Below are 27,548 nucleotides of genomic sequence, written 5' to 3' on the forward strand. Positions count from 1 at the left end.
ATCTGATTCTTTGTCTTGAATTGCGTTGTGGGGAGTTGTGTCGGCTCTTGCGATGACTGGAGGTGTCCCTCCTTTCTTCCCGCCGCCGGGCAGATGGCAGGTGTTCCCTGGACGAGCTGGGTGAGCGCCTCCAGCTGGGCACGGTGAAATGACTCGAGTGTTTGCGCGGGCTTTCCCGCCTTGAGTTTCGGCCATCTTGTTTCCAGGACTCTCTGTTGGTTTCTGCACCTTGGAAGAATTTTATGTTTTTGCACACGGACTGGAAGTGGTTTTCTCCCCCGCATCTGTCACAATAATGGCCTATAGCAGGGCATGGTCCTACGTGAGGAAATCGGAATCCACACCGATAGCATTTTTTTTGATCTGAAGAGTCAGCAGGAGTGCGAATGGGGCAAACTGTTGCCGTTTTGGCGTTCTGTGTAATGGTGATATTTCCGAGCAACTCAGTTTGTGGCGTTAATGCTGCATCAGCCCTCACTATTTGAAGGATTTCTTCCAGTGTCCTGCTTTTTGTAACAGCTTTCTGCGAAATTCAGGGGACCCACATCCTGCAATAGCTTGTGATTTAAGAGCTTCATCAGTGGAATATTTGTCGAAATCACAGTATTTGGCTCTTTTTCTTAGTCTCATGACAAAATTGTCCATGCTTTCTTCTTTGTCCTGCGTAGTTGTGTGAAAGACATGCCTCTCGTAATCGACATTCCGCAATGGTGCAAAATATGTGTTCAATGAGTCAATTATACCTTGAAATGAGTCAATGTTGGAATCAGGCATTTCAAAAACGATATCACGTACCGTGGGGCCTGGAGAATGAAGCAGGATGCCTCTCAGGCGGCATTCCTCTCTGACTCCAGAGGCGTCAATGTAGATATGTAATTCTTTTAGCCATCAAGCCCACCTGGGTGCCAAACTATTTGTGTCTGTCGTGTCAAAATGAGGCACTGCTTGCGCAGTTGTAGCGACTCTGCTGCTTGCCACTCTGGGGGTGGAACTCGCTTGGCGGCTTTGGAGGCCGCTGTCCGTGTTGTCTTCTGACATGATGGCAGGCACGAGTGATGTGCTTTGCTGCGACGTGCTCTAGCCAATTTTTACCTTGTAATTTCACATGGCTAGGGCTGTTTAAAGAGGCTTTACGAGTTTGAGGGCCCACGTGACTTGTGTGCGCGTTTGTGTCCTGGGCTTTAGTTATCTCCGTGCCGGCATCTTGAATGAAGGGTGCGCAGGCGAGCAAGAGCCGTCGTCTTTCCACCGCCGCCTGAGCGCAGAATGACACAGTAAGTAGGAAGCGGCAATGACGTCTTGGGCCTGCGGCCACGGTCTGCACGCCGTGCTGCAGCTTCGGTCGGGTGGGTTCAACCGGGCTGGGTGACCCAGTAAGAATGTCCTTGTCGCCATTGTTGAGTTACGACAGCGTTTGGAACTAGGAATCATGAGCAACACCATCCTACTTGGGATTTGTGGAAAACACGGGGAACCTCTCGATTTTACACATCATACGCATCAAAATCTGGTAGGTAATGAGTTTGATCCATAAATCCCTCCCTCCCTTTATGGGTCGAGGCATCAGAATTAGACCAGGATAGTTGCTCTGTAATAGTATCAGGAATGCTTTCAAATACAACAGTAACATGTATTAAAATATACGCCTATAACATAGATTAACCACAATTTGTTTCAGCCCTTGCCGACAGATGCTCTGAATATCACAGATGGTGTGGAATGGGGACTTTAACACAAATATAGATGTGGTCAGGAACAGATACAAAACTAGGCCAAGGGAACTCACGTCTGCTACTGTAGAGATCCACAGATGTATGTCATTTCTTTGATCTGGTGGATATATGGCACATGGTGAACAGGGAAGTGTCTGGGTTTTCCTACTACTTTTAAGTGCGTGATACATACTCTAGAATTGATGTTATTATTGCATCCCCCCATATGTTAAATGCCACCTCCAGCTGTGCATTGCTTCTCTGGACCTTCTCTGAGTACTCCCCCTTGAAATGTGTGTTCATGCCACCTGACATGCCCATTCACCGCCCTTCCTGGCGCTTCAAAGCAGGTGCTCTACTTGATGTGGTCTTTGAAGCGGAACGGAACACTGCAATGTCCTCCTTTTTTTAAACTAACACAGGGTTGGTGTCTTTGGTGGCCACATTCTGGGAATGGATTAAGGTTTACATTGGGGGCACCTGTATGGGTCTGGAAGGTGGCATACTCAGAACCATCCCGCACAAATTATCATGCTTAGGATTAGAGATTCAGAGTTTGGAAAGTGGGTTGGCAAACACAAATAACAAGGTGCTTCAACATCCGTTGAGGGATAAAATGGATCAATTTCAGGCAACAGCAGATCGAGAAATAAAATACTTCTCTTGAGCTGCTTTGGCTTGGAAGCATGGGTAAAGTGAGAGAATGGGCCAGGCCCTTACATGGCTCATAACAGAGATACAACCCAGATATCACTGCTATTCGAAATGCTGCCAGTCATATGGTCACATCCCCAGAGAAAATACCTGATGTGTTATATCAGTATTATGTCAGACTATTTAGCAACTGGACACGAAATCCCCTGAGGACATTGATGAATACTTGGAGGGCTATTTTCCCCCAAAATTAAATCTGAAAGATGCTTCTCATATTAATGCTCCGATTACGATGAATGTGATCCTGGAAGTCATCAATGCTTTACCTGTGACCAAGACTCCTGGGAGGATGACATTACCACCATGATTTACAAGGTGTTTGCAGCGGTGCTGGCTCCTCAACTATTAAAGGTATGGAAGGAAGTGCCAAAGGTGGGCCACCCCCTCTTGTCAATGAATCAGGCACATATTATTGTTCTTCTGAATCCCGACTAGGTTCTGGAGGCCTGGACTTCTTATAGGTCAATATCCCTGTTAAATTTAGATACTAAAATATTTGCAAAGGTTCTGGCAGGACGATTAATGAAGGTAATTGTCCGCATCATCCATTTTGATAAATCTGCCGTCCTTTCGGGGAGGTCCACAGCATTGAAGTTGTGAACACTCTTTGCAGTTTTAGCCCAGATTGACCCGCGAACTCAGTCAGTCACTGCCTTTCTGGGTTCTGAAAAAACATTGCAATCTTTGTCTTGACAATTTTTATTTGGGGTATTGGAGAAAATTGGCATGTCAGGCTTTTTTACGAGCTGCCAGTGGACACTGTACGCTGAGCCTACTGCAAGTGTCAGCACCCTGGGCAAAGCTTCTTGAGCTTTGGAATACATAAAGCAATGTGCCAAGGATGCCCTTTGTGGCCACTGCTGTTTGTGATATCCTTACCCATCAGAATCCATATGCTCCATGCCAACTGAGCTCTTACAATTGATAGACCACCAAACCAAAGGAAATAGGGAAATTTAAATGGGAACAGGAGACAGTAAAGAATGTGGCCATCAGGATCAGGAGAGACCACTCTCTTTTGCTTGTGGATAATCAACTTCAGTTTTTGCCCTCCCTTACCAACAGAGTGGACAGATGAATCGCTCTCCCCTTGTCGTTATACAGCAGAATATCCCTAGTGAAAGTGTTAATCATGCCCACACTTCTGCATTTTTTCTGGAATATTCCAGTGTGACCCAGGAAATCCTTCTTTGCCAAGTTACGCTCAGTGTTAATACATTGGCTTGGGTTCCCAAGATTCCAGAAGTTACTTGGGAAATAATGGTTCGCCAATGCAAACAGGTGGATGGGTGACATCTGAAATTGAGCTTTACTACTTGGCAACAGGGGCTCACTTTTCCTCCTACTGGATGCCAGGCTCGTCCTTGTACCCACATGTCTGCATTGAATCAATAAATGTCTGCCTGCCCTTACTCCTTGCAATCTCTCCTCCTATCAAAACACAGGGGGGACAACTGCAAGCTTGAACTGGTCAGGTCCACAGTGGATACCTGGAAGAGACTACACTGTAGATGAGGCATGGACAGACCATGCTTCCCTGCTATATCACTATGGAATAACAAGGTATTGCACACGAAGGGGCAGTTGTCATGGCCGCAGAAAGTTTCATCAAGGCGGAGCAACACACAACATGCATACACAGAATTCTCAAATGCATAACGTCAACCACCAGCCAAACCAAATGTATTAACACTGAGCTAAATTCTGGAATTCACTGCCTCTGGATCTGAGAGCAGACCAACCTTACCTACATTTCAGGAAAAATGTAATAAAACACACCATCACCACTGACCCCTAGTCTCCCACTACCCATTGGGGACCTGCCCACTTCCTAAGAGACTTGTTCATCCTGCATTAATAGTGTACTACTGCGTTAACTCTGAAAACCTTGTGTAATGTAATCTACTCGGGAGCCTAAGTGTTATACGAAGGGCCACCCTTCTAGCATATATATCCTTTGTACAGTGCCCATTGTTCATTTTTGTAACTACATTGGCTATTCACTGGCTTCGCCCCTATTTTGTACATTGTGCATATCCTGTAATCATGTAAAAACTGTATATCTCGCAACCATGTAAATACTGTATCCTGTGTATATTCGTAAGCTTTGCATTTCCATATTGTTGTGCCCTTTTACTCACAAGTCTGGTGCGCCTAACAAATGAATAAACAAACAAACAAACAAACCAGGATTTTCAGACCCGCAATCAGGTTTACCAGTGGTAGATGTATCTGTACCTGTCTTAAACTTGTCCTCACGTGAGATGAGTGAGGTAGAGTCATCAATATTACAATGTGGCCTGTCATTTGATCCCACACAAACTCCAAGGTCCATGCAGTTCTCTAGTGAGGTCAAATATTGTTTACGCAAAGTGAGACTAAAGTTCTTCTTTGCCAATAAAAACAATGAATTTCATAGAAATACTACTACCCTGACCATACAGTCCACCTTTATTCCTAGCACTTCAGATGTACCAGCTGAAGTGATGACATTTGAGAAATTGGTCCTTGCAGAATTTGATAAGATCATCACCAGCCAACATCTTGCGTTCTATCCCAACCTGACCCTTGCCAAAATTCAATCTGTTGAGATATTGGCTTTGGACCATTCAATAGTGATCAAGGTGGTGGACAAGGGTGGAGGTATTGTTGTGACTGATGCAAGTAAATATGATCAAGAGGTGTATAGATTGTTAGCCATTACAGGTCATTATCAGAAAATATATCAAAATCCATCGGAAGTGATTAAGTTTAAAATTCTGTCATTGAGTGAGAGGGGTCTACAGGAGGGATATTTGTCCAAGAAAGAACATGAATTCATTAATCAGTCTGCAGGACATATTCCCCTCTTCTACACCCTCCAAAGATTCACAAGGACCCTCTCAACCCTCCAGGAAGGCCCATTTCTTTGGGTGAGGCATGCTTCTTGAGCCACTGTCCAGATACATCGACTTTTTATTAAACCTATAGTGATGACAACTTCAACTTTTTTCTTGAATTCTAGAGATGTCATCACTAGAGTCAAAGGCTTCAATTTTGACTTGGCTGAAGAACTTTTGGTCACTATGCACATAGAGGCATTATATAAAATCATCCCCCAAGACAAAGCAATACAGATCTTAAAGGTTATGTGAAATAGATGCCCAACACCTCATAATGTACCTACAGACTTCCTGACTGCTTGTGCAACATTGGTATTGACAATGTTTATTTATGTTTAAAGAGGATTATTTTTTGCAGTGCCAGGGGACAGCTATGGGTTGCATCTTTGCTCCCAATCTGGCCATCATCTACATGGATTTAATTGAACAACAGATGATTCTAAGTAATGCAAATCCCTTCTTTCAGTAATTGTCCTGTACCATCAGTACATTGATGATTTCCTTATAATTTGGAACAGTAACAGACCTTGAACCAATTTGTTGATTGGATGAATAAGATTGATGTGAATTTGAATTTCACACATGAACATTCTGCAGAAAGAATACAATTCTTGGATCTGTTCATTTTTCATACGGAAGGCAGTCTTCAAGTAGAATTGTTCAGCAAAGTGACCAAGAGAAATACTACTCTACACTTTGGGAGTCAACATCCCAAAAGTCTGTTACAGAACCTACCCAATGGCATGTTTCTGCATCTGCGACGCAATTGTACAGACATTGTTAAATTTAATGACCATGCAGACACTTCGCAAACCAGATTTTTGAAACAGGGTTACCCAAAAATACTAATTTGACACTGCAGGAAATAGATTAGATTTACCAACCCAGATACCTTTCTTCTACCCAAAAAAAACGAACTCTGTGGACCGCTTGCTTTTATTTCACATTTTGCCAACATAGGGTGGCCATTCAGGGAGCAATTTTGAAAAATTGGAGACTTTTGAATGCAGGAGGAGGGAAATTGGACAAACCACTGTTTGCCTTAAAAAAGGTCAACATTTAAAACAAAAGCTCTCAAAAGCAAGTCATATGTCTGTAAAACGTACAACTGTCAATGTTCATCATGCCCCAGTGGTTGGACATTATCTTTGCACTTCATGGGTAGCATGTAAATACTCCATGAAAGTTCAGCCGTTTGAACATGAGGGGAGAGTATGGCAACTATGTGCCTTTACAATCTGTAAAAGTAAAAATGTCATCTATGCAGTATTGTGCCCATCTAAGAAGATCGACATTGGCAAGACATCAAGAGAGTTGCATCTGAAAATTAATGAACATCAGTCAAAAATCCATACAAGAACAGTAAATGCTCCTTTGGTAACCCATTTCTTGGAAATGGGACACAGTTTGGCTGACTTCTCTTTTTTTGTGTGGCAAAGATCCAGGAAGCGACTACAGCACAAGAAGCCAAACAACTGGCCTATAAGGACCAATTATGAATTTTTAACTTGAGAACATTTGAGAGAGGTCTAAGTTCAATGGAACAGTGGGATTTTTTAACATAACCCCTTCTTCTGAAGTAGTTTTGGTGTTCTGTAACTGTGCCACACTTGGGCAGGTTCCATGGTATACTTTGTGGCTTAATTTATCACGCATTGGCTGCCAAGCATCTATCTCAGTAAGTATCTTTAATTCAATTTAATTTTTAACATTGTTAGTGGTCTAGCTGTATGGGTTAATTAATTTCTGCCCCACGCTTTCTTAACCTAGCATATAGTAGTTATTATGTGTATTCCGGCATCTGTGGTTAGTATCAATAATCCCAACACACACATTTAATTTATTTGTACTTCAACTGAATTTATTTTAGGATGGGTACAAATTTAAAACATGTCCCCATTATCCTGATTTTTACTCGAGACAAGCATTTGTCCATCTACGTCCGGTTTCAATGTAAAACGAGATGATGTAGCACAATTGGGTCCTGATGGGCGCGCGTATACGTAAACTGATAGCCTGTGAATGCTGTAATTATGAATTCAAATTGCAGCACTCGCAAGAAGGAGATGCTGGCCCCTTTGAAGCCTTACAATGCACATTGAATGGGTAAGGAGGGGAACGCTAACAAATAAATGTTACTGTATCTGCCCATTAAATGAATTATGCATAATTTGAGCGCGCATATGTAAATTGATAGCTCACAAAAGCCACATTTAACATTTTATACTGTGGCATTCACGTGAAGGAGATTTTGGCCCCCATGGAGTCTAATAACACGCACTGAATGGTTAAGGAGGAGGACGTTGTCAAATCCTTCTCTATCCGTCCAGAAAACTAAATATGGTTTGTTAAATGTGACTCATGTATTGTAGAGCACTCTGCTCACCTGGTCTTGACAAATGAGCTGCATTTTATTTCGAGTGCTGCTAACATTATGCAGGTTGTGGACACATTTGTTGCCCTTTTTATGATCACTCTGCTAATACATGATGGTATGTAAAAGCTGCTCAGTATACCTTTTCTTGTGCCTACAGAAAATGTGGCTTTGAAGATCAATTACCATTGGATAAATGAGGCTTCAGAAATAGTGAAATAAACTGTGCACGTTTGATGCACAGTAAAAGATGGTCAACAATAGGACGTTTTTGGTGAGTATAGGGAACCAAACTGCAAAATTGTTAAATGGCACGTACCTTGTCCTCTTGGGGTATTACTACCCGGGTAGGGGCCATTAGTGATGGTTTATCTATTGTCCATTTAGGTGACAACTGATTGTCTATCTACACCTATGAACAAAGGAGAGACAACACAGTATGTTAGGTAATTCAGTTTATACTGATGCAATGGTATTTTGAACAATACTTTGGTATGGTTTGGGTCCCCGGTTGTTGCGTGGTTACTATTTTGCACCATGGCTTGGTTTTGTGGCACAAAGGTTTTTCAGGGACTATTGGGATTCACCATATGTTCTTATGCGCATGATGAATTAAGAACGGTGGCAAATGGCACTCATGTGTTTTAAAATGGCAAATGAGTATATGTTTTATGTGGGTCAATTAACTTGTTTATGTGTAATCCTTGTAGAGTATTGTATGTCCCCTGATGAAGACTTGGTCAAATTGTGCCAATCACATCGAAACCGGTAGGTCCTATTCAAGCACCTGGAAATGTGATTGTGATTATTTGCAGATGGCCAAAACACATTTAGATACTCCTGGATGCTATCAAATTCTAAGATCAGATCCCAGAAAGTGAACAGTCCAGGTCTTAATAGAATAGATTCACAAATGGTATCACCAAGGGCTAATCACTGACTCAGAATGATCCTTTCTTCTAGTACCAGAGTCGATTATGCCCACCATATATATATTACCTAAAATTCACAAAGCATATGACAAGATTCCAGAAGGCAGACCGATGCTTAGTGGGATCGGCTGGGCGACAGAAAAAACTGTCTGAATATCTTCACACCTTTCTCTGACCGCAAATGTATAAATTACCCTCACATCTTAAAGACACCATGCAAGTACTCAATATTCTGAGGACGATAAAGTGGAAGGAAGATTTTCTGTTGGTGACTCTAGATGTCAGAGCACTGTACACCTCTATTAAACATGATTTGGCAATTAAACAATATGAAAGACAGTTCTGTCTCCCATTTCAAATGTGGAAATGTTGACGGACATGCTTAAAATAACTCTGGAACACAATAAATTCTTGTTCAATGAGATATATGATATGATATGGCATTTATAACGTGCCTATACACAAGTGTTTCAAGGCGCGATAATATTTAATTGTCAAACACAAGGAGTTGCTATGGATGCTAAATATGCACCAGCACTAGCCAATCTATTTATGAGCATGTATGAAGATATTGTGATATATCGGGAGGAAAGATTTACATCACATATAATAATTTGGCAAAGATATATAGATGATGTATTTATGATCTGGAGATGTAATGACGTACAACTATCCAAATGTGTGGACTTTTCTTTAACACGGTCAAGTATGGGGTCACTTTCACATACCAGAGTCATAAGACATATATATACTTTTTAGACCTTCCCATTCAAGCAACAAATCAGACTCTAAGTAGGTGTACCTTTAGGAAACCCACTGAGGTAAACTCCACCTTGCACCCCTCTAGTTGTCATCAAGAATTAGTACAGTAGTACAAAATATCCCGATGGGGGAATTTTACCGACAGGGCACTCTGGATCCTCAGCTCAGATTTGTTTTTAGACTGGAATAACACATCCACTCAATATCAGGCTACCTTGGAGCTCCACGTTATGAGATTAATTATAATCTATTGATGATGAGGTTGTTTCTGTCCTTAAGGATTTTTTGTTAACTTATGCAAAGTAATTTGCACTGTATTTAACACAATTAAATAAACAGGAAGGGCATGACTACATTAGTAGGGGACAATTTGCTTGAGCACATTTCTCTTTACGAAGCATACGTGCCTCAATTTGGACTATATAGTGAAAATGAGTATGAAATCGAATGTGATATGCTCCGTTGTGGATAGATATCTAAATGCCATGTAATTCGGCGAGTTGTCAATCATAATTTCTGTTTCGTTCTGTCTTTTGGCAACAGTACACAGGAAATTAAGTTTCATGTATACTTAGAAATATATATAGGTAATCTTTTTCAATATGGCCGCCCTGCAATAGACAGATCAATATGACTGACCTGAACAGATGCGCACATAGCGGCATGCATTTGGGGAGGAGTTATAAACAAACCGATGGCGGGCACAATCGAACTAGGACACGTGACGCCAACGGGCTTAGATCGTTACGCGGAAAGAAAACATCCTGCTAACACAGGGTGACTGTAGCACCTTTCGGCTTTACAAGTTTAAAAAAGCATAGCCAACTTGCGCTTAATAGCAAAGCTATGAATGTATAGTAACTATACACAATGAAACAAGGAATGGCAATGCCGGTACAAGACTCTGCGTAAAATGTTTGCGTATGTCGCTTTGGGAAAAGACGGATCAATATAGCAGAGCTTATTTGGGGAGAGTAAACCCATGATTGATTTTCTTATGGAAAACACATGGTTTCCAACCAGAGTCACCTTAACTCAAGCATGACCCACTACGCCATTTGGAACAAACCTCATTGCACAGATATAATGAATTGGGTAAGACGTCAATATAGGCACTATTTTACAATTGTGTAGAATATTTTCTCTATGCATTATAAGCAGTAACTCATGAGTGTTTCTCCTTTTGTCTTTTCCCTTCTATTTCTTTGTTTTCCCTTCCTCTTTCTTGTTATTTGTTTTCACCTTTATTGTGACATACTACCTTTGTTATGTGAATAATGGGAATGGCCATTTGTCGATGTATCTTGTATTCGTCATAACATTATGTTTGCTATTGTCATATGTTAAGACGGATTTCTGAACTCTGTCCTGGTGGCGCAGAAGTTTAGAAGGCCAACCTAATTACTTGGAACAGGGTAACCTCTGGACGAGCCAGACCAATCAAGGTAGCGATCGCGGCGGTCAAGACTAGGTCTCAAGAGGGGTGAGGGTGACTGAAAGCCCGCAATGAGCACACAAAGCAAGATCACTTACAAACTACTCCAAACAGTTGTTATATAAAAAATATATACACATTTATTTCAAGGCCTTTAAAACAATGACCGTAGCGAGAAAATCACAATATCACAATATTAAACCAACACATACCATATCAACACAATATATATACAAATACGACAGTCGCAAGCGTTATATGCACAAAATGTGTAGTCCATCTAAAAGGGAGGGAAAACAGGCAGTGCGAAATAATGCTTAGACCCAGTTCACCTTCAGAGGCACCTAACTAGATGGAAGTCCGAGCCCTGCGAAGAGTGGAGCCTTGTGCTCAAAAGTACCTGCACGCGCTGGTGCCAACGGGCAAAAGGAGAAGTTCTTCGAGGGAAATCAGGCAGTTCAGTTTAGTGCACAAAAGAAGAAGAACAAGTTCCGCGACTCAAACGCAGCCTCCACAGTGGGCAGAAGCAGAGAGCGAGTACGGAAAAGGGTGCTGTTTTACACAGCGGGGAAAAGCAATGGGCTCCTGCAGGAGGGCGACCAGATCCTAGCTATGCTACTCACCGGTCCCCGATGCAAGCAGACCCAGGCTTCTCCGCGTCAGTTTCAGCAGCTGGCAGGTTCAGAAGAGCAGGGAACGCCTCGTCGTCGTGTTGAGTAAAAAGACGTCCCAATCGAAGAAACCCGCACAGTTTGTTACCACAGCAGGGCAACGGAGCGGCCGTGTGTATCTGAGCCAAATGTACACTACTCACTTCAGACTTGGGAACGGCAAGTGTACGAAGCGTGTGAGAGTGACAAGGACTCGAAATACTACACAACCTGGCGGCGGTTACAGAGCAAGACTCCCATGTAAGCTGGTGAGTCTACTGGATGGCCCAGACGCTTCCGAAGGCTTACTGGCAGGAGATGGTGAAGATGCCGAGAATAGCTGTTCCCGCTATTCCAAGGGTCGAAGTACCAGTACAGGCCTTCTGGTTCGATCAAAGGTGAAAAGGGTTTCACAAGGCGACAGCAGTGCAGAGGAGAAGTCCTTCAGCGGGTCACCAGCGATTCCTCGGTCCAGCCTCGTGGTTGCAGGATACTTGGCTCCTGTATTCCTTCGTTCGTGAGAACTCAGGAGATCGACATGGTAGTGGTGTTTCCAGCCCCCTCTTATCCACGGTTCCCTTCGAGCCAAAACGGAGGGGACCCAATGGGAGATCCGCTCATCAACACTCACACCATTTGTGGACCAATCACGGACCACGGTGGTCCCAGGCATTCACACCACCCTAGACTCTCTGGCACCCAGGATGTGTATTGGGACCAGACATCCCAGCCCACATCCTGGAGGCACACAAAAGACATGTAGAAGCCCGCGAAAGCATCCGTGTTTCGCGGGAAAGTACATGCCCAAATAAGGAAGGCCCCGGGACGGCTCGACCTGGGGAAGGTGAAGGGAGCAAGACAGTCAGCGGACATTACAAAGGAGCCTCGTGGTCTGGCCATTTTGGGAGCCAGGCCACCATTTTGGGTTAAGCGCGAGAAATGCGCTTAGAACGCCAAAAGGAGCTCAAAACACAAGAAACGATCGCTGCCACCATTCCCGTCCCTGAATCACTTGCACCGATCAGATACAATCCTAAACGAGTATCTAGGGCCTGTAGAAGGCTAGAGACCCAAGAGAGCTGTAACTTAGCTTACAGTGCCCTCTTGTGTCATGTTGCACGAAAGCCGCAACATGATAAAAGAAACTACGGGAAACAGCGTTCCCCGGTACTGACTGTCTTAAGGGCATGTCAGTTTCCCCGTAAGAAAGGAGCGAAAGCCCAGAGGAGTGCGGCAGAAGGCTGCACTTCTCTGGCAAAGTCAAGAACAAGGTGAAAAACAACAGCAAAAAAGTTTAGGGGTTGCCACATGGAAGGAAAATTGCCTACAATTACGAAATCTTTCCTAACACTCGCCCCTCCCAGACTATGGACAGGGGGGACTAATCCACCCCTGGATGAGTCTCTTGTTCAGGTCGGTTAAACATTCTGGACAACCCATCAGCATTGCTATGTTGGACGCCTGGCCTATGCTCAATAGTGAAGTCGAAGCCTTCTAGACTTATGGACCACCTAAGCAACTTTGGATTCTCCCCCTTCATGTTCATTAGCCACTTTAAGGGCTTATGGTCAGTTTGCACAGTGAAGTGGGTCCCATAGAGGTAGGGCCTCAGCTTCCTTAGGGCCCACACAACAAAGAAACATTCTTTCTCTACCGTGGACCATCTGAGCTCTCTGTCCTTAAGCTGGCGGCTAATAAAACCAATAGGGTGTTCCTTACCCTTCTCATCTACTTGTGATAGTACAGCTCCTATCCCAGTGTCAGAGGCGTCCGTCTGCACGATAAAAGGTCTTTGATAATCAGGGGCCCTGAGGACAGGGGCCTGGCACAAGGAGTCTTTTAAGCCATTGAAGGCCTTCTCACACTCGTCGGTCCAAGTTACCTTCTTGGGTTTCTTCGGAGTTGTGAGGGCAGTCAGAGGGGCAGCTATGGTGCCATAGTCTGCCACAAAATTGCGGTAATACCCCGTGAGTCCTAAGAAGGCTCTCACTTGGGTTTGCGTAGTGGGGGTAGGCCAGTCTTGTACTGCTTGTACTTTACTGGGAAGAGGCTGTATCCTCCCTCCACCTACTTCATGTCCAAGGTAAACCACTGAGCCTTGTCCAATCTGGCATTTACTAGCCTTTATGGTCAAGTGTGCTTTCTGAAGAGCCTGGAGCACAATCCTGAGGTGTTTCACATGGTCTTCCCAGGTGGCACTGAAAACTGCTATATCGTCCAGATATGCAAGACAGAATTCGTCCAACCCATTCAACACATGATTCACAAGCCTCTGGAAAGTAGCAGGTGCATTCTTCAACCCGAACGGCATTACCCGGAATTGGTAAAGGCCGTCTGGAGTAGAAAATGCTGTCTTCTCCTTGGCATGCTCTGCTAAAGCTATTTGCCAATAGCCAGCAGTGAGGTCAAACGTGCTGAGGTACTTGGAGGCACCCAAAGTATCCACCAGCTCATCTGTTCGAGGCAAGGGGTGTGCATCTGTCTTGGTGACAGCATTCAGCGCCCTGTAATCCACACAGAACCTCAATTCAGAAGTGCCTGCCTTTGGAACCAAAACCACAGGGCTGGACCAAGGACTACTAGAGGGTTCAATCACCCCAAGGTCTAACATCTTGTTGACCTCGGTCTTAATATAACACCGTACTTTGTCTGACATCCTGTATCCCCTACTTTTGGTAAGTACACTGTCTCCTGTGTCAATGTTAAGTTTGCACCAAGGTGTCAAACCAGGCGACTGTGAAAACAGGGGGGAAAACTGCCTAAGCAAACTTTTCACCTCAGCCTGCTGATCAGAAGTCAGGTAAGGGGCCACTCGGACACCCTCAAAGGAGCTATCTGAAGGACCGCTTTGGAACAGGTCGGGGAGAGGTTCAGACTCCTCTTCCTCAACGTCTGAAGCCAGTAGCAGTGCTGCGATTTCGACTCTTGGGACGAAAGCCTTCAGCCTATTCACGTGAAACACTTTTGGAGCCTGTCCAGGCCTTCCAAGGTCCACTAAATAGTTAACCTCACCCAGGGGCTCCACCACTGTGTAAGGGCCTGACCATTTGTCCTGTAAAGCTCAAGGCCTTATGGGATTCATGATCAGGACTTGCTGACCAGGTGTAAAGTTGATGAGGGAAGCTTTCTGGTCGTACCAATGTTTCACCAGCGCTTGTCCTGCCTTCAATTTATCACTAGCCAAGCCCAGCAGAAGTACCATCCGTTTTCTGAGCCCTAGCACATAATCAACTACGTTGGTAGTAACAGGGGGAGTGGGCATCTCCCATCCCTCTTTGACGATGGCTAAGGGTCCCCGTATGGGATGACCGAACAGAAGTTCGAAGGGGCTGAAGCCAACACCCTCCTGTGGTAGCTCTCGGTAGGCAAACAGTAAGCATGGTAAAAGAAGAGCCCATTTTCTTCTCTGAGGTTCCTCCAGAGCCCCAATCATGCTCTTTAACGTTCTGTTGAAACGTTCCACCAGACCATTGGTCTGGGGGTGGTATGCAGAAGAGAACTTGTAGGTGACCCCACATTCTTTCCACATAGCCTGCATATACTTCGACATAAAGTTGCTGCCACGATCCGACACAACTTCTTTAGGGAAGCCAACCCTAGTAAATATGCCGAGTAAAGCTTTTGCAACTGACTTGGCAGTTACAGTTTTCAATGGGATGGCCTCAGGATATCTGGTTGCATGGTCGACCAGCACCAGGATAAACCTATTGCCCGAGGATGTTTGCGGGTCAAGGGGACCAATGATGTTGATCCCTACCCTTTCAAATGGTACCCCCACAACTGGGAGCGGTACCAACGGAGCTTGGATTGTCGCGCCAACCTTACCAGACAACTGGCAGGAGGCACAACTCCTGCAGTGACTTTCTACTTGCACCCCCATCTTGGGCCAGTAGAAGTGCATGGATAACCTTTGCTTGGTCCTCTTCATACCAAGGTGACCAGCAAGGGGAACTTCATGCGCCAACTGCAGGAGGAAGGGCCTAACAGCAAGGGGAACCACCAACCTCCTATGGTCTCCTTCTGTAGACTCTGTGGGCTCACTATACAGGAGTCCACCTTCCCAATAAATCCTATGCGTCCCAGGAGGTTCACCCTCAAGCTGGGAGCAGGCCTGTCTCCTTAGGCCTTCCAGAGATGGGCACTCACGTTGGCCTTTACTGAATTCGTCCCTATCAGGACCTCCTTCAACTAACAAGTCTTTTAGTTCAGGATGATCGTTGGGGTCAAATACTTCAGGCATCGCCACCTCCTCGTCAGGCCCGGGCGATTGACCAACTTCTTCCACTGCAATGGTAGGCGAGCTCGGGGGAATATTCTCTTTCCCTCGTCTTGACTTGTCGACTCCTTTCGCCTTGGGTTTCCCCTTCGGCTGGGGCAGCGTATTGGTCTTGGCCAATGCTGCCCGTGCTTGAGACCGTGTGTAGGGTCTTTCGGCAGTGTCTCCTACGAGCCCTAAAGCTCTGAGATCATTACCTAACAAGACCTTTCCCGGGACGTTTCTCTGAATGCTCACTGGAATCCTGACTGCTGTACCATTTAAAGTAAGATTTACAGGTATTACTGGGAACATACGGAGTGGGCCGTCAGCCAACTTAGTGGGCATCAGAGTAGCTCTGGCAACTTCCTCTGAGTCTACCAAGGTAGAATCCACTACAGTGCGACTGCACCCACTATCCCTAAGAGCTGGAGTATCTACTCCATTGATCAGCACACTGTCTTTAAAGTAGTGCTTGGTATTATCCGGAATCCTAGCATAAGCCTCTGCGACTTTAGGCTCCCAGGAACCCAGGGAAAGTAAAACTACCTCAGCCTCTATCCCGTTGGGAAATGAGTCTGAGGAGAAGGATGCTCCTGTAATCTCTTCTTCCTCGTAGGAGGAGAAGGCCAGATTAGCGGAGTGGACCCCCAAAGGTCTAGCCTTACACCGGGGATCCCCCTTCACGTGGTCAGTTGCTCCACAAGCAAAACAAGATCCATTGGGTCTGTTTACATAGGGAGGCTTATTGTAACCAGAGTTCTGTTTCGGAGGCTGACCTCCACTACCCTGTGAGTTCTCTTGCTTCTTACCCTTATTTTTCTTTTTGTGGCCCTTATGAGAAGAAGATTTATCAGATGCTCCACCCTCCATATCTTTGGACTTTTTCCCTTCCTCCTGCTTACCAGGATGAGTTTTGTCCTTATGGGACACTCGATGTGACACCCATAAGTCTGCTGCAATGGCCAGCTTCTTAGGATCTATCTCCTTCGAATCGGCCAAATGCTGCTTAAGCTCCGGGGAAGAAGATGCAAAAATGTGTTCCAGCATGACAAGATTTATCATGCCTTCGAAGGTAGAAACCTTATAACCTTCGACCCAGCCAGTTAAGTTTTTCAAGGACTCAGTGACATAAGATACCCAAGTACCACCTTCCTTTTTCTTATACTCTCTGAAACGTTTCAAATATTGGGCCGGAGTCTTCCCAAACTTTAAAATGAGAGTTTGCTTTAACATTGCGAAATCAGCTCGCTCAGCCTTCGACATTTCCATAATGGCACTACAGCCAGAATGGGGCAGTCTGCTGAGTAACCAGGCAATCTTATCAGCATTGTCAACTTGTTGAACTTCGCATGCATACTCAAACGCATTCAGCCAGTCCATAATGTCATTCCTTTCCTCATACACACTGAGCAGATCTTTCGGAAACCGTGGATGAGAGGAAGCCCCAGACCCATGTCCAGGGCCCTTGGACCCATTTGCAAACTGAAGCTTGGCCAGTTCCAACTGGTGATCCCTGTCTTTTTGTTTTTCTGCCTGTTCGATTTTTAGTTTGGCTATGCTGAATTCAAGCTCCTGCTGCCTAAACCGGAGCTCTTGCTTCTTGAATTCAAGCATAGCCTCCCCATCAGCACTGGCAGAGGAAACATTAGACATCTCGTCCTCCCTGTCCTCGTGGTCGCGATGGATCAGTGCAGCGGCAGAACCGTCGCTTCTACCAGTGAGAGCAGCCCCACCTCCTTCCGCACTGTCCTCAGAAGTTATAGCGTCAAGCTGCGCTTCTTGCCACGCCACGATTCTTTGGATCATTTCCAATTTCGTGCCTTGAGAGGAAACACCTCTCTCCGCACACATCTTTTTCAATGTTTCTGATTTGGAAGCATTTAAAGTTAACAAGGTATTTGTTTCCATCCTGATAGATAGGACTATGGCCTTTTTAAAGTTATACTACAACAATTCACTACGTGTCCTGGTTGGAATAACCTGAAATGCCTTAGTTTGTGCGCAACACTGGATACCTTCAGTCGTATCCCACCGCTGTACACCAATTTGTTAAGACGGATTTCTGAACTCTGTCCTGGTGGCACAGAAGTTCAGAAGGCCAACCTAATTTCTTGGAACAGGGTAACCGTGGACGAGCCAGACCAATCAAGGTAGCGATCGCGGCGGTCAAGACTAGGTCTCGAGAGGGGTGAGGGTGACTGAAAGCCCGCAATGAGCACACAAAGCAAGATCACTTACAAACTACTCCAAACAGTTGTTATATAAAAAATATATACACATTTATTTCAAGGCCTTTAAAACAATGACCGTAGCGAGAAAATCACAATATCACAATATTAAACCAACACATACCATATCAACACAATATATATACAAATACGACAGTCGCAAGCGTTATATGCACGAAATGTGTAGTCCACCTAAAAGGGAGGGAAAACAGGCAGTGCGAAATAATGCTTAGACCCAGTTCACCTTCAGAGGCACCTAATTAGATGGAAGTCCGAGCCCTGCGAAGAGTGGAGCCTTGTGCTCAAAAATACCTGCACGCGCTGGTGCCAACGGGCAAAAGGAGAAGCTCTTCGAGGGAAATCAGGCAGTTCAGTTTAGTGCACAAAAGAAGAAGAACAAGTTCCGCGACTCAAGCGCAGCCTCGACAGTGGGCAGAAGCAGAGCGTGAGTACGGAAAAGGGTGCTGTTTTACACAGCGGGGAAAAGCAATGGGCTCCTGCAGGAGGGCGACCAGATCCTAGCTATGCTACTCACCGGTCCCCGATGCAAGCAGACCCAGGCTTCTCCGCATCAGTTTCAGCAGCTGGCAGGTTCAAAAGAGCAGGGAACGCCTCGTCGTCGTGTTGAGTAAAAAGACGTCCCAATCGAAGAAACCCGCACAGTTTGTTACCACAGCAGGGCAACGGAGCGGCCGTGTGTATCTGAGCCAAATGTACACTACTCACTTCAGACTTGGGAAAGTGAGAGTGACAAGGACTCGAAATACTACACAACCTGGCGGCGGTTACAGAGCAAGACTCCCGTGTAAGCTGGTGAGTCTACTGGATGGCCCAGAGACGCTTCCGAAGGCTTACTGGCAGGAGATGGTGAAGATGCCGAGAATAGCTGTTCCCGCTATTCCAAGGGTCGAAGTACCAGTACAGGCCTTCTGGTTCGATCAAAGGTGAAAAGGGTTTCACAAGGCGACAGCAGTGCAGAGGAGAAGTCCTTCAGCGGGTCACCAGCGATTCCTCGGTCCAGCCTCGTGGTTGCAGGATACTTGGCTCCTGTATTCCTTCGTTCGTGAGAACTCAGGAGATCGACATGGTAGTGGTGTTTCCAGCCCCCTCTTATCCACGGTTCCCTTCGAGCCAAAACGGAGGGGACCCAATGGGAGATCCGCTCATCAACACTCACACCATTCGTGGACCAATCACGGACCACGGTGGTCCCAGGCATTCACACCACCCTAGACTCTCTGGCACCCAAGATGTGTATTGGGACCAGACATCCCAGCCCACATCCTGGAGGCACACAAAAGACATGTAGAAGCCCGCGAAAGCATCCGTGTTTTGCGGGAAAGTACATGCCCAAATAAGGAAGGCCCCGGGACGGCTCGACCTGGGGAAGGTGAAGGGAGCAAGACGGTCAGCGGACAGGACAAAGGAGCCTCGTGGTCTGGCCATTTTGGGAGCCAGGCCACCATTTTGGGTTAAGCGCGAGAAACGCGCTTAGAACGCCAAAAGGAGCTCAAAACACAAGAAACGATCGCTGCCACCATTCCCGTCCCTGAATCACTTGCACCGATCAGATACAATCCTAAACGAGTATCTAGGGCCTGTAGAAGGCTAGAGACCCAAGAGAGCTGTAACTTAGCTTACAGTGCCGTCTTGTGTCATGTTGCACGAAAGCCGCAACATGATAAAAGAAACTACGGGAAACAGCGTTCCCCGGTACTGACTGTCTTAGGGGCATGTCAGTTTCCCCGTAAGAAAGGAGCGAAAGCCCAGAGGAGTGCGGCAGAAGGCTGCTCTTCTCTGGCAAAGTCAAGAACAAGGTGAAAAACAACAGCAAAAAGTTTAGGGGTTGCCACATGGAAGGAAAATTACCTGCAATTACGAAATCTTTCCTAACATCATAGTAGATAATCAGTGCACAATTCATCAATTTCGAGTGCCAGGTTTGAAAAAGAACCGTTGGACGGTCGAAACAAATGTCACTGAGGGGCACATATGCAATAAAACCAGTAATTGACCTGGATGAGCGACAGTCAACATAAACGGATAAAAAACGATCTCAGACTGGCATAGCGGGCGCAGAGTTGTTCAGAATTACACCACATCTAGTACTTGTACTGCAATTTAAAGTATTACATCAAGCATACATTTTCCCCAGGAACCAAATGAAATACAGCCGGTCAGCCCTGTGTGCAATAGGGACAGTGCTTCCATGTATCATGTACTGTAGTCCAGTGATGTAATTTACAAAAATTCTTGACTAATGTAATGGCTACAATTTGCAAATCCTCCTAACCGATATACCTTGTGATCCTATGATGTGCTTGCTTGGTAAACCTTCCCCTACGCTCTCAGGGTCCAGGAAACGTCTTTCTTTAATGTTACTGGCAAAGCGGTGAATTCTTGAGTACTGGACGCCATTGGCGGGTCCTCTTGAGGAGGAATGGATGAAGGGCATGCAACAGAACCGAATGGTTATGTATCATGGTACGCGTGCCGCTACATTCGCGCTTTTTTGTTCTCTTTTGATTTCTGTGACTGCGATTGATAACGTTTAAAAAAATAAAAAAAAAATAAAGAAAACTGTTGAACTGCACTTTCTATTCTACTTCCGTGATGACTGCCTGTTTAGCACGCAAACAAATATGTAGTTCATGAATATTGCATGTTCATCCTATCATGTACAACAGCAAGCTGCATGGCAGGGCCATACATTGACTAAATGCAGAGGCTATGTCGTAGACTTCGGGGGAGTGTGACTTTGTAAAACAGTGACAGTTGCATCGTGTCCGGTGTAAGTTGCTCAGCCAGTGCTGATTATGAAGCTCACGTCACTTTGACTACCGATGCTTCTGTGCCTAAATGTATAACGGAAGAATTGCTAGTTACCCCTCAGCAGGTACTTTCCATACCATAAACAATCACTACCACGTGGCAGACAAGACAATTACTACCAGTGCGGGATGGCTGTAAAGTGTTGCGCTGCAGTCTAGAATTGTTCACGAAATATCCTCACGTGGCAGACAAGACAATTACTACCAGTGCGGGATGGCTGTAAAGTGTTGCGCTGCAGTCTAGAATTGTTCACGAAATATCCTCCTTCTATAGAGAAAATATTAAAAAAAATAAAAAAACACGCATTCACTGTGCACTCTTCTTGTACATCAATGTTACATGAAAAGAATACCGCACCTGTCAACTAGCAGCCTGGTCCAATGAGACGTTAATTGCTCTGTAAAGCCTATCACTCCGAGTGGTCGAAGTGGGCAGGAGCGGTTGGGAGCGGTGTTCCTTAAAGAGCAGGTACATGTGTTTAGGGGTTTGTATGGTGCATGGGAGGGGTGCGGCGTGGGGTGTGTGTGGAGTGAGGACATGCCAGCAGGGAACATAGTCCACTACTTCTTTTCGTACACTACGACCACTGATCCCTCCCAGAATTCCTGCCCTCAAACTAATATTCCCAGCATGCTACACTGACGACGTGTTGTGTCTCTGTTACTTAAGCACAGCACACTTTAGCAAAACACGCGCCTAACGTGTTAACATTACCAAACGTATGACACTGCTAAGTGCAGAAATGGCTGCTACTTAACTGCAGCTTATTTTTAAGTCAAAATGGTTATAAATCAAAATTAGTTAGGGATTGTTTTTTCGAAAGTTGTGTTCGATTTCTATTGCTCAAACCTTTTATTTTTGGACTGTGACCTTTTTTTTCCGTTTGTTTAGCTGGAAACTTGGCATTGGTTTAGTGTCATTTCAGGGCATCGTTTTCAGTTATTTTTTTTAAGCGTGTCTCTCACCGATTTATTGCAAACCGGTCATGCATGGACTTGGACTTAGTTCATTGGTGTTCATGCACACCTTTGAACCTTTTCTACTTGTGCCGTGAACTTGGCCGCTGCCCCCCCCCACCCATCCCCCCACAAAACTCTTAACCCCATTTGCATTATGGAGTAAGTGTCTGGCGCTTGCTCTATAATGCAGCCTCACCTTGCATGTCTCTGGCTGTAGGATCCGAATCCTAAACGCTCCCATACCTGATTAAAAAGGAGGAGAAAGGGATGAGTGAAAAGAGGTACCCACTGCTGGCCCCTGGCCACGGCGTGCCACAAGGTGGAGGGAGAAGAGGATGACTCATGCAATTAATGTACGTTAAAAAAAAAAATGTGTGTTGGGTGAGTGGGCAACGCTCATGTTTAATCACAGACTTTCCCTGCATTGGGCACAAGTAGCATGCAGATGTGCTTTACAGCGCAATGTGGTGTGTTTTACATGGCAATGCTGGAGTGCACTGTTGCGGGTACATTGTTGACTCATGATGTTTCTTTGAGCACAGCAAGCATGAACATGTTTTTCAAAATGCTTTTAGTGAGACGCCATCTAGTGGAGGTTTCTATGTGTTTCTCAATCTAACCGATCATTTATTTTTATTTATTTTATCTATTGCATTTGTTGTACGCCCAAACCCAAGGGTATCACGGCGGGGCCCAAACCCAAGGGTATCACGGCGGGGTTACAGGAGAATACTTCACTTTAAGGTTACATAAGATATGCGTGCTTGATTTGAGTTGTTACAAATACAGACATTGCAGCAGTTACATATGTGATATTTACAAGGTTAGTACATAGGACCACAGTGCTCAATATTTATTAAAGAGCCAGGTTTTGCGTAATTTCTTAAATTTGCTCAGCATGGGTTTGTTGCTTATATTGGAAGGGAGAGAATTCCAAATTCTAGGAGCTGAAACTGTTAAACTAGAGTTGCCTGTTCTTGCGTTGTTAAAGCGTGGGACTTGTAACTGTAGCTTTGTATTAGATCAAAGGCATCTGGTTGTACCTTTGCGGTTTAAACAGTTGTTAAGGTAGGAAGGTGCATTACCTGTGACACATTTATGAGTGACTGAGAGAGTTTTGTGGAGTATCCTGGCTTGGATGGGTAACCGGTGTGCCTCTCTCCTATGGTGCGAGATGTGGTCCTTTTTGCTTATACCTAGGGCTGCTCTTATTGCTTTGTTCTGAAGAAATTGCATTTTGTTGTTGTTTTTTGGAAGTGCCTAAGAGGAGTATGTTACAGTAATCTAATTTAGATAAGATAAGGGCTCTTGCTAGTGTGATGCAATTTTGTTGCGTGAGGAAGGGGTGACTTACTGTGATGAGTTTAGTGGTGTAGGCTGTAGTTGAGGCAAGGGCACTGATGTGTTTACCCATTGTGAGACTTGAATCTAAATAAACTCCTAGGGTTTTTACTTGATTTGATATTGGGATGGGTGTTTTGTCAATGACTGTGGAGGTGTATAGTGGGTGAAGCTTGGCTCAACGAGCAGGCGAGCCTACTATGAGGATCTCAGTTTTTTCTCCATTTAGGCATAGACTATTAGCTACCATCCAATTTTGGATGAAGGCATATATTTTATACACACAGATTGTATCCTGATCTAAGTTACCTGAGATGGGGATACGTATTTGTGTGTCATCGGCAAAGTTCGTGTAGATAACTAATAGTTGCTAGTATTTCTGTATACTGGCAATTGTATTGTATTGCGCTGAACCTTCTTATGTGAATATGTGTGTAAAGTTTTACTTTGTAAACTGAATCACAAAAGAAATAAATAAATTAAAAAATAGTTGCTGGTACTGCCTACTTAGTACATGATTTATGGACCTCGGATGGATGAAGGGATGAGTATTTCGGAAGGGATTCTTACCTGTGTCCTGGAGGCTAAACACAGATGATTGAGGCAAGTATTCAGCTCTTTAGTCTGGCGTATTCGTTGCTTCTTTCTGGCGTGCACTTTTTGGGCACATGGCTGTGTGCAGAGTTTACATTTTCACCTGAGCTCTGAGAAGAGATTAATGGGTAATGTATGAAGGTAAAATACAAAATAATACATGAACATAATGTCTAATGCCAACTTGGTTAATAGCTTACTAATTGTGCTCTTCCCAGATGTTTATAGAGGACTTGTTGCCGGCAAGGCTAGACATCATGACATACAGCTGAACTGGAGGAACTGCTCTGTTTTTATGAAAAAGCCGGGCTTCCATAAATATTGTTGGAAAAAACAAAGTAAACTACTGGATTCTATATAAATGGTCAGGCAACTCTCATCTGCTTTGTGTTCATAAGCTAGTTCACTTAAAACATTGACATACTGTGACAGATCAACTTCCTGGGCACCAGTGGTCCAGGAATGAATATCGGTGTCTAAACCATCCATCAGCCCCACACCTCTAGTACACCAGAAGGGATCCAAACAAATTTGAAACACAAGAAAATTATAAACCTCCTTGTCTAATGTTGGTAACGTGGACGGAACGGCAGGCTTATCTCCGAAAGGTCGTGGATCGTTTGCATTTTAAAACAAAAATAAAATTACCGAATGATATGAGGAACTGTCCGGTCAATATCTCCTTTATTATTAACACAACAGACAGTTCTAGCACTCTACAAAATACAACCCACCCTGTTAAGGAATGCAGAGGACAGACAGTTTCAAAGAAAGAAAAGGGATGAACTCTGGTTACTGACAGGAGGGTAGTTGGCCACAGTAATTAATTACAATAGTGCAAGGATACTTTGTTTCAACACAAAGAGAGCAATGGGTCGAAAAACGTCACTAGATGTATTCGTAGAGGAAGAGGGGGACAGAACCACAGTGTACCTTGTGCTTTAGGAGTTCTTGATCCTCAACAGAGTCGAGTTAGTTTCAAGGCGCTTTGAGATTTTGCAACAGAGTTCAAGATGGGAGACAGCTGCGGGTATCAGTCAGCAACCAGTTTGGCGAGCAAGGCTGGATGGACAGCTGAAGGCTGGCCTACATGGCGGCTCAGGGACAGGAATCATTATCTCAGTGCTGGTCAGTGGCTCTAAAGCACAAGTCGAGCCAGCTCGGACGGTTTTAGCGACTGAGCTGTAACATCAGTCAGCAGTGCAGTTGGTTGCAGCTCGAGGGGCTCGACTGGCTCGAAAATATTCCTTAAGACCGATGTCGGTAGATGCTTGTTAATGCACTCCTCCTAGCTTCTTCACTGGGCTTGTGTCGTCCTTTAAGGAGGACAGCCCAAAGCTGAAGAGACTGTTGCTGGCAGCTGCCTTGCCCTTGGTTTAGTTCAGAGACCCTCTGGCACTTCCCACATAGGAGGCTTGCTGCAGAGCCTATCAGGCCATGCTGTGGGCTGGCTGGGTAGTAGTTCTCAGTATCTCCAAGGTTCCCTGGGAGATGTTTAGGGGAGGGATGTTGCTTCCCTCTTGTAGGTTCTGGCCTTCCTTCTTGGGCTGAAGATGTAAGGCAGACTTTACCTTTAGCCAGGGTCCAATGATTAGTTCTTCCTTCTGCTTCTGGTGAAACCTTCAGATGATCTGCCAAAAGAGGGACTCAGCTCTCTTTTATAGCCAAATGGACCACAGGGATTGGTGTAGGTTAAGCCTACCTTAATGAACCAATCCTGGGTCACCACCAGCAATCTCCTGTAAGCGTAAGGTCATAACCAGAATGCTTTGTAACAGAAAAGGTAAAGGGGTGAAAACATGTAATACTAAGTCCCACCCATCTTCCTGTCTGTTGTGGATCAAAGGGTCTGTCAATCCACACACTCGTACCTTCTGAATGGGGTTTCCCTGAGGCAATGACTACTGTAAACACGCAGACCCAGACAGTATCGTCACTGTCAATCGATACTGAGGGCAGGAGCTGGCATCAGGTTGACACAGTGCATATGAAAGGGTGTTGGGGTGTCCCGTCTCCGTTGTTAGTCTCTGCAGCCAGGCCCCATGTGGGCCTGTTTGAATTAAACTCTGATTATTGTGCAAATGCAGCTACCAGCTATGTGACTCAACAAAAGCACACAGTGGATCCAGGGAGCCTTTTTCGGTTAATTAAGAGGGCCATGGCCAGAGAAAGGTTTGGCTCCCCCCCTTATCAGATTACACAGTGTATTCCTGGTTGTCATATCACAACTAAATATGACAGGGGTACTGTGCCTATAGACTGTGTCCACCCACAGTATACTGGTCTAGGCGTATGTCGTTCGGTGACCATAGGAAAATGTGTGATTAAACCCACACATTTTCCAGAGGTTGATCTACCATCATTCAATTTCATTTCAAATTTCAAAAAAGCCCAGACGAGCACCCATCCACGGTGCAGATGATCAGATTCCTTGCATACGTGCCAACATACCCATCCATTTCAAGAGATGGTGGTCCAGTTGTTTCTCTTTGCATTCTGGCACTTAACACCCCGGAAAGCAAAGACTTTGACAAACATTTCTTTAATGAAGCAGGACGTTTTGATATGTGTGCTTTGAGCAGTTGCATTTCCAGTCACCTGCAATCATCACAGGTCACACATCTATAAGAAACATACGTGTTCCACCACTCAAAGTAGTGTATGTAACAATAAAAACATGACATGTATTCTGTCAATGAATATTGAACATGCAGTAGAGCAGTCACATGCTTCTGATGCTGGGAACAGCCTCTGTGTATGCCATTGTGCACCATCTATGCATAGAGCTCGGTGTCTACAGCACAGCACAGCACAGCCAGCTGAAAGGCTACAGTGCCACCTTCCACCTTTGGCAGTGCTGTGTGCAGTCCCCTTTCTCCTCTCACTCTCTGGTCACTCTCTAAGCAGGCCTTCGCGTTCTGCTCTAGCATGGAGGAGGCTGACAGGGCCTTCCAGGATGGGCCCTGTTGCTGCAGTCACCAAATCATGTCCTTATGCTTCTGGGATGGTTTAGAGGCACGGACCTCTGATAACTTGAAGGGAGTTGGAGATGGGGGTGAATTGATTCCTCACCCTCCCAACCTGGGCCTTGACCTTGATTTAGTGGCTAGGGAGCAGCTGCAACACTGCTGTGCCGCATGGGGCAATGCCACATGGATTGTGCTTGTGTGTAAAGGAAACTGTTGCCTGTCCTGGCCTTGTCATCAGACTCGATCCCCACTGCCATATACGTAAAGGGGGTTTTTCCTGGCAGGCAAAGAGTTAAATAGCTCAGTTTCTCTTCATATTATTTCAAGGTTGTCTCCATGGTATATGAATCCAAGAGTAGGGTGGATGGCCTCCAGTGGGTGTGTATATTTATCACCCAGTGGGGTATCCTAACACCGAATCCTTGTCGAATGAATTAAAGAACTCCCAAATATGTGTTCAATATTTACACATCTCTCTCTGTCTGTAGAAAATAAATTCTTTAAGATCAAAGGTTACAACTATTTAACTCAATTAGAACCTTTCAAAAACAAGATAAGTTTGTTATTTATTATTAATAAATGGAATGTAAAAAATTCAAATATCAAATTATCTAAACATACATAATAAGCATTCAAACCAAAACACACAACATATTGTGTACCATCTAAACACATCAGTGGAAATAGAACATTTTGCATACAATTATCCCCAATGAGCCTGGCCCTGCCTATGTGGTAAGAGCCCAACAGGAAACACCCACACACGTCACATGATATGCAGAAGGTGCCCATACAGTGATGATTGTTTCTTTGCCTTCGGGGCTTGTAGTTCTGCTTTTATCCATTTTACATCCAAGACTACAAGTCCCTGAAAGTAAATCAAAAGCAGATGGGCATCTCTGAAAT

General features: G+C 44.9%; 1 long non-coding RNA gene across 1 annotated transcript in view; it reads right to left on the reverse strand.

Annotated features, from left to right (window-relative positions):
- The window catches only part of LOC138503665 (uncharacterized), a 752,726-nt gene extending 728,951 nt beyond the window's left edge, over positions 1-23,775 (reverse strand). The window contains exon 1 of the long non-coding RNA XR_011279684.1: positions 23,650-23,775. This is a non-coding gene — a long non-coding RNA (uncharacterized lncRNA). The remainder of the gene's footprint in view (positions 1-23,649) is intronic.
- Between the last annotated feature and the right edge of the window lie 3,773 nt (positions 23,776-27,548).

Source organism: Ambystoma mexicanum, chromosome 11, assembly GCF_040938575.1.
Source record: "Ambystoma mexicanum isolate Mex_15411 chromosome 11, UKY_AmexF1_1, whole genome shotgun sequence".
Classification (NCBI taxonomy): domain Eukaryota; kingdom Metazoa; phylum Chordata; class Amphibia; order Caudata; family Ambystomatidae; genus Ambystoma; species Ambystoma mexicanum.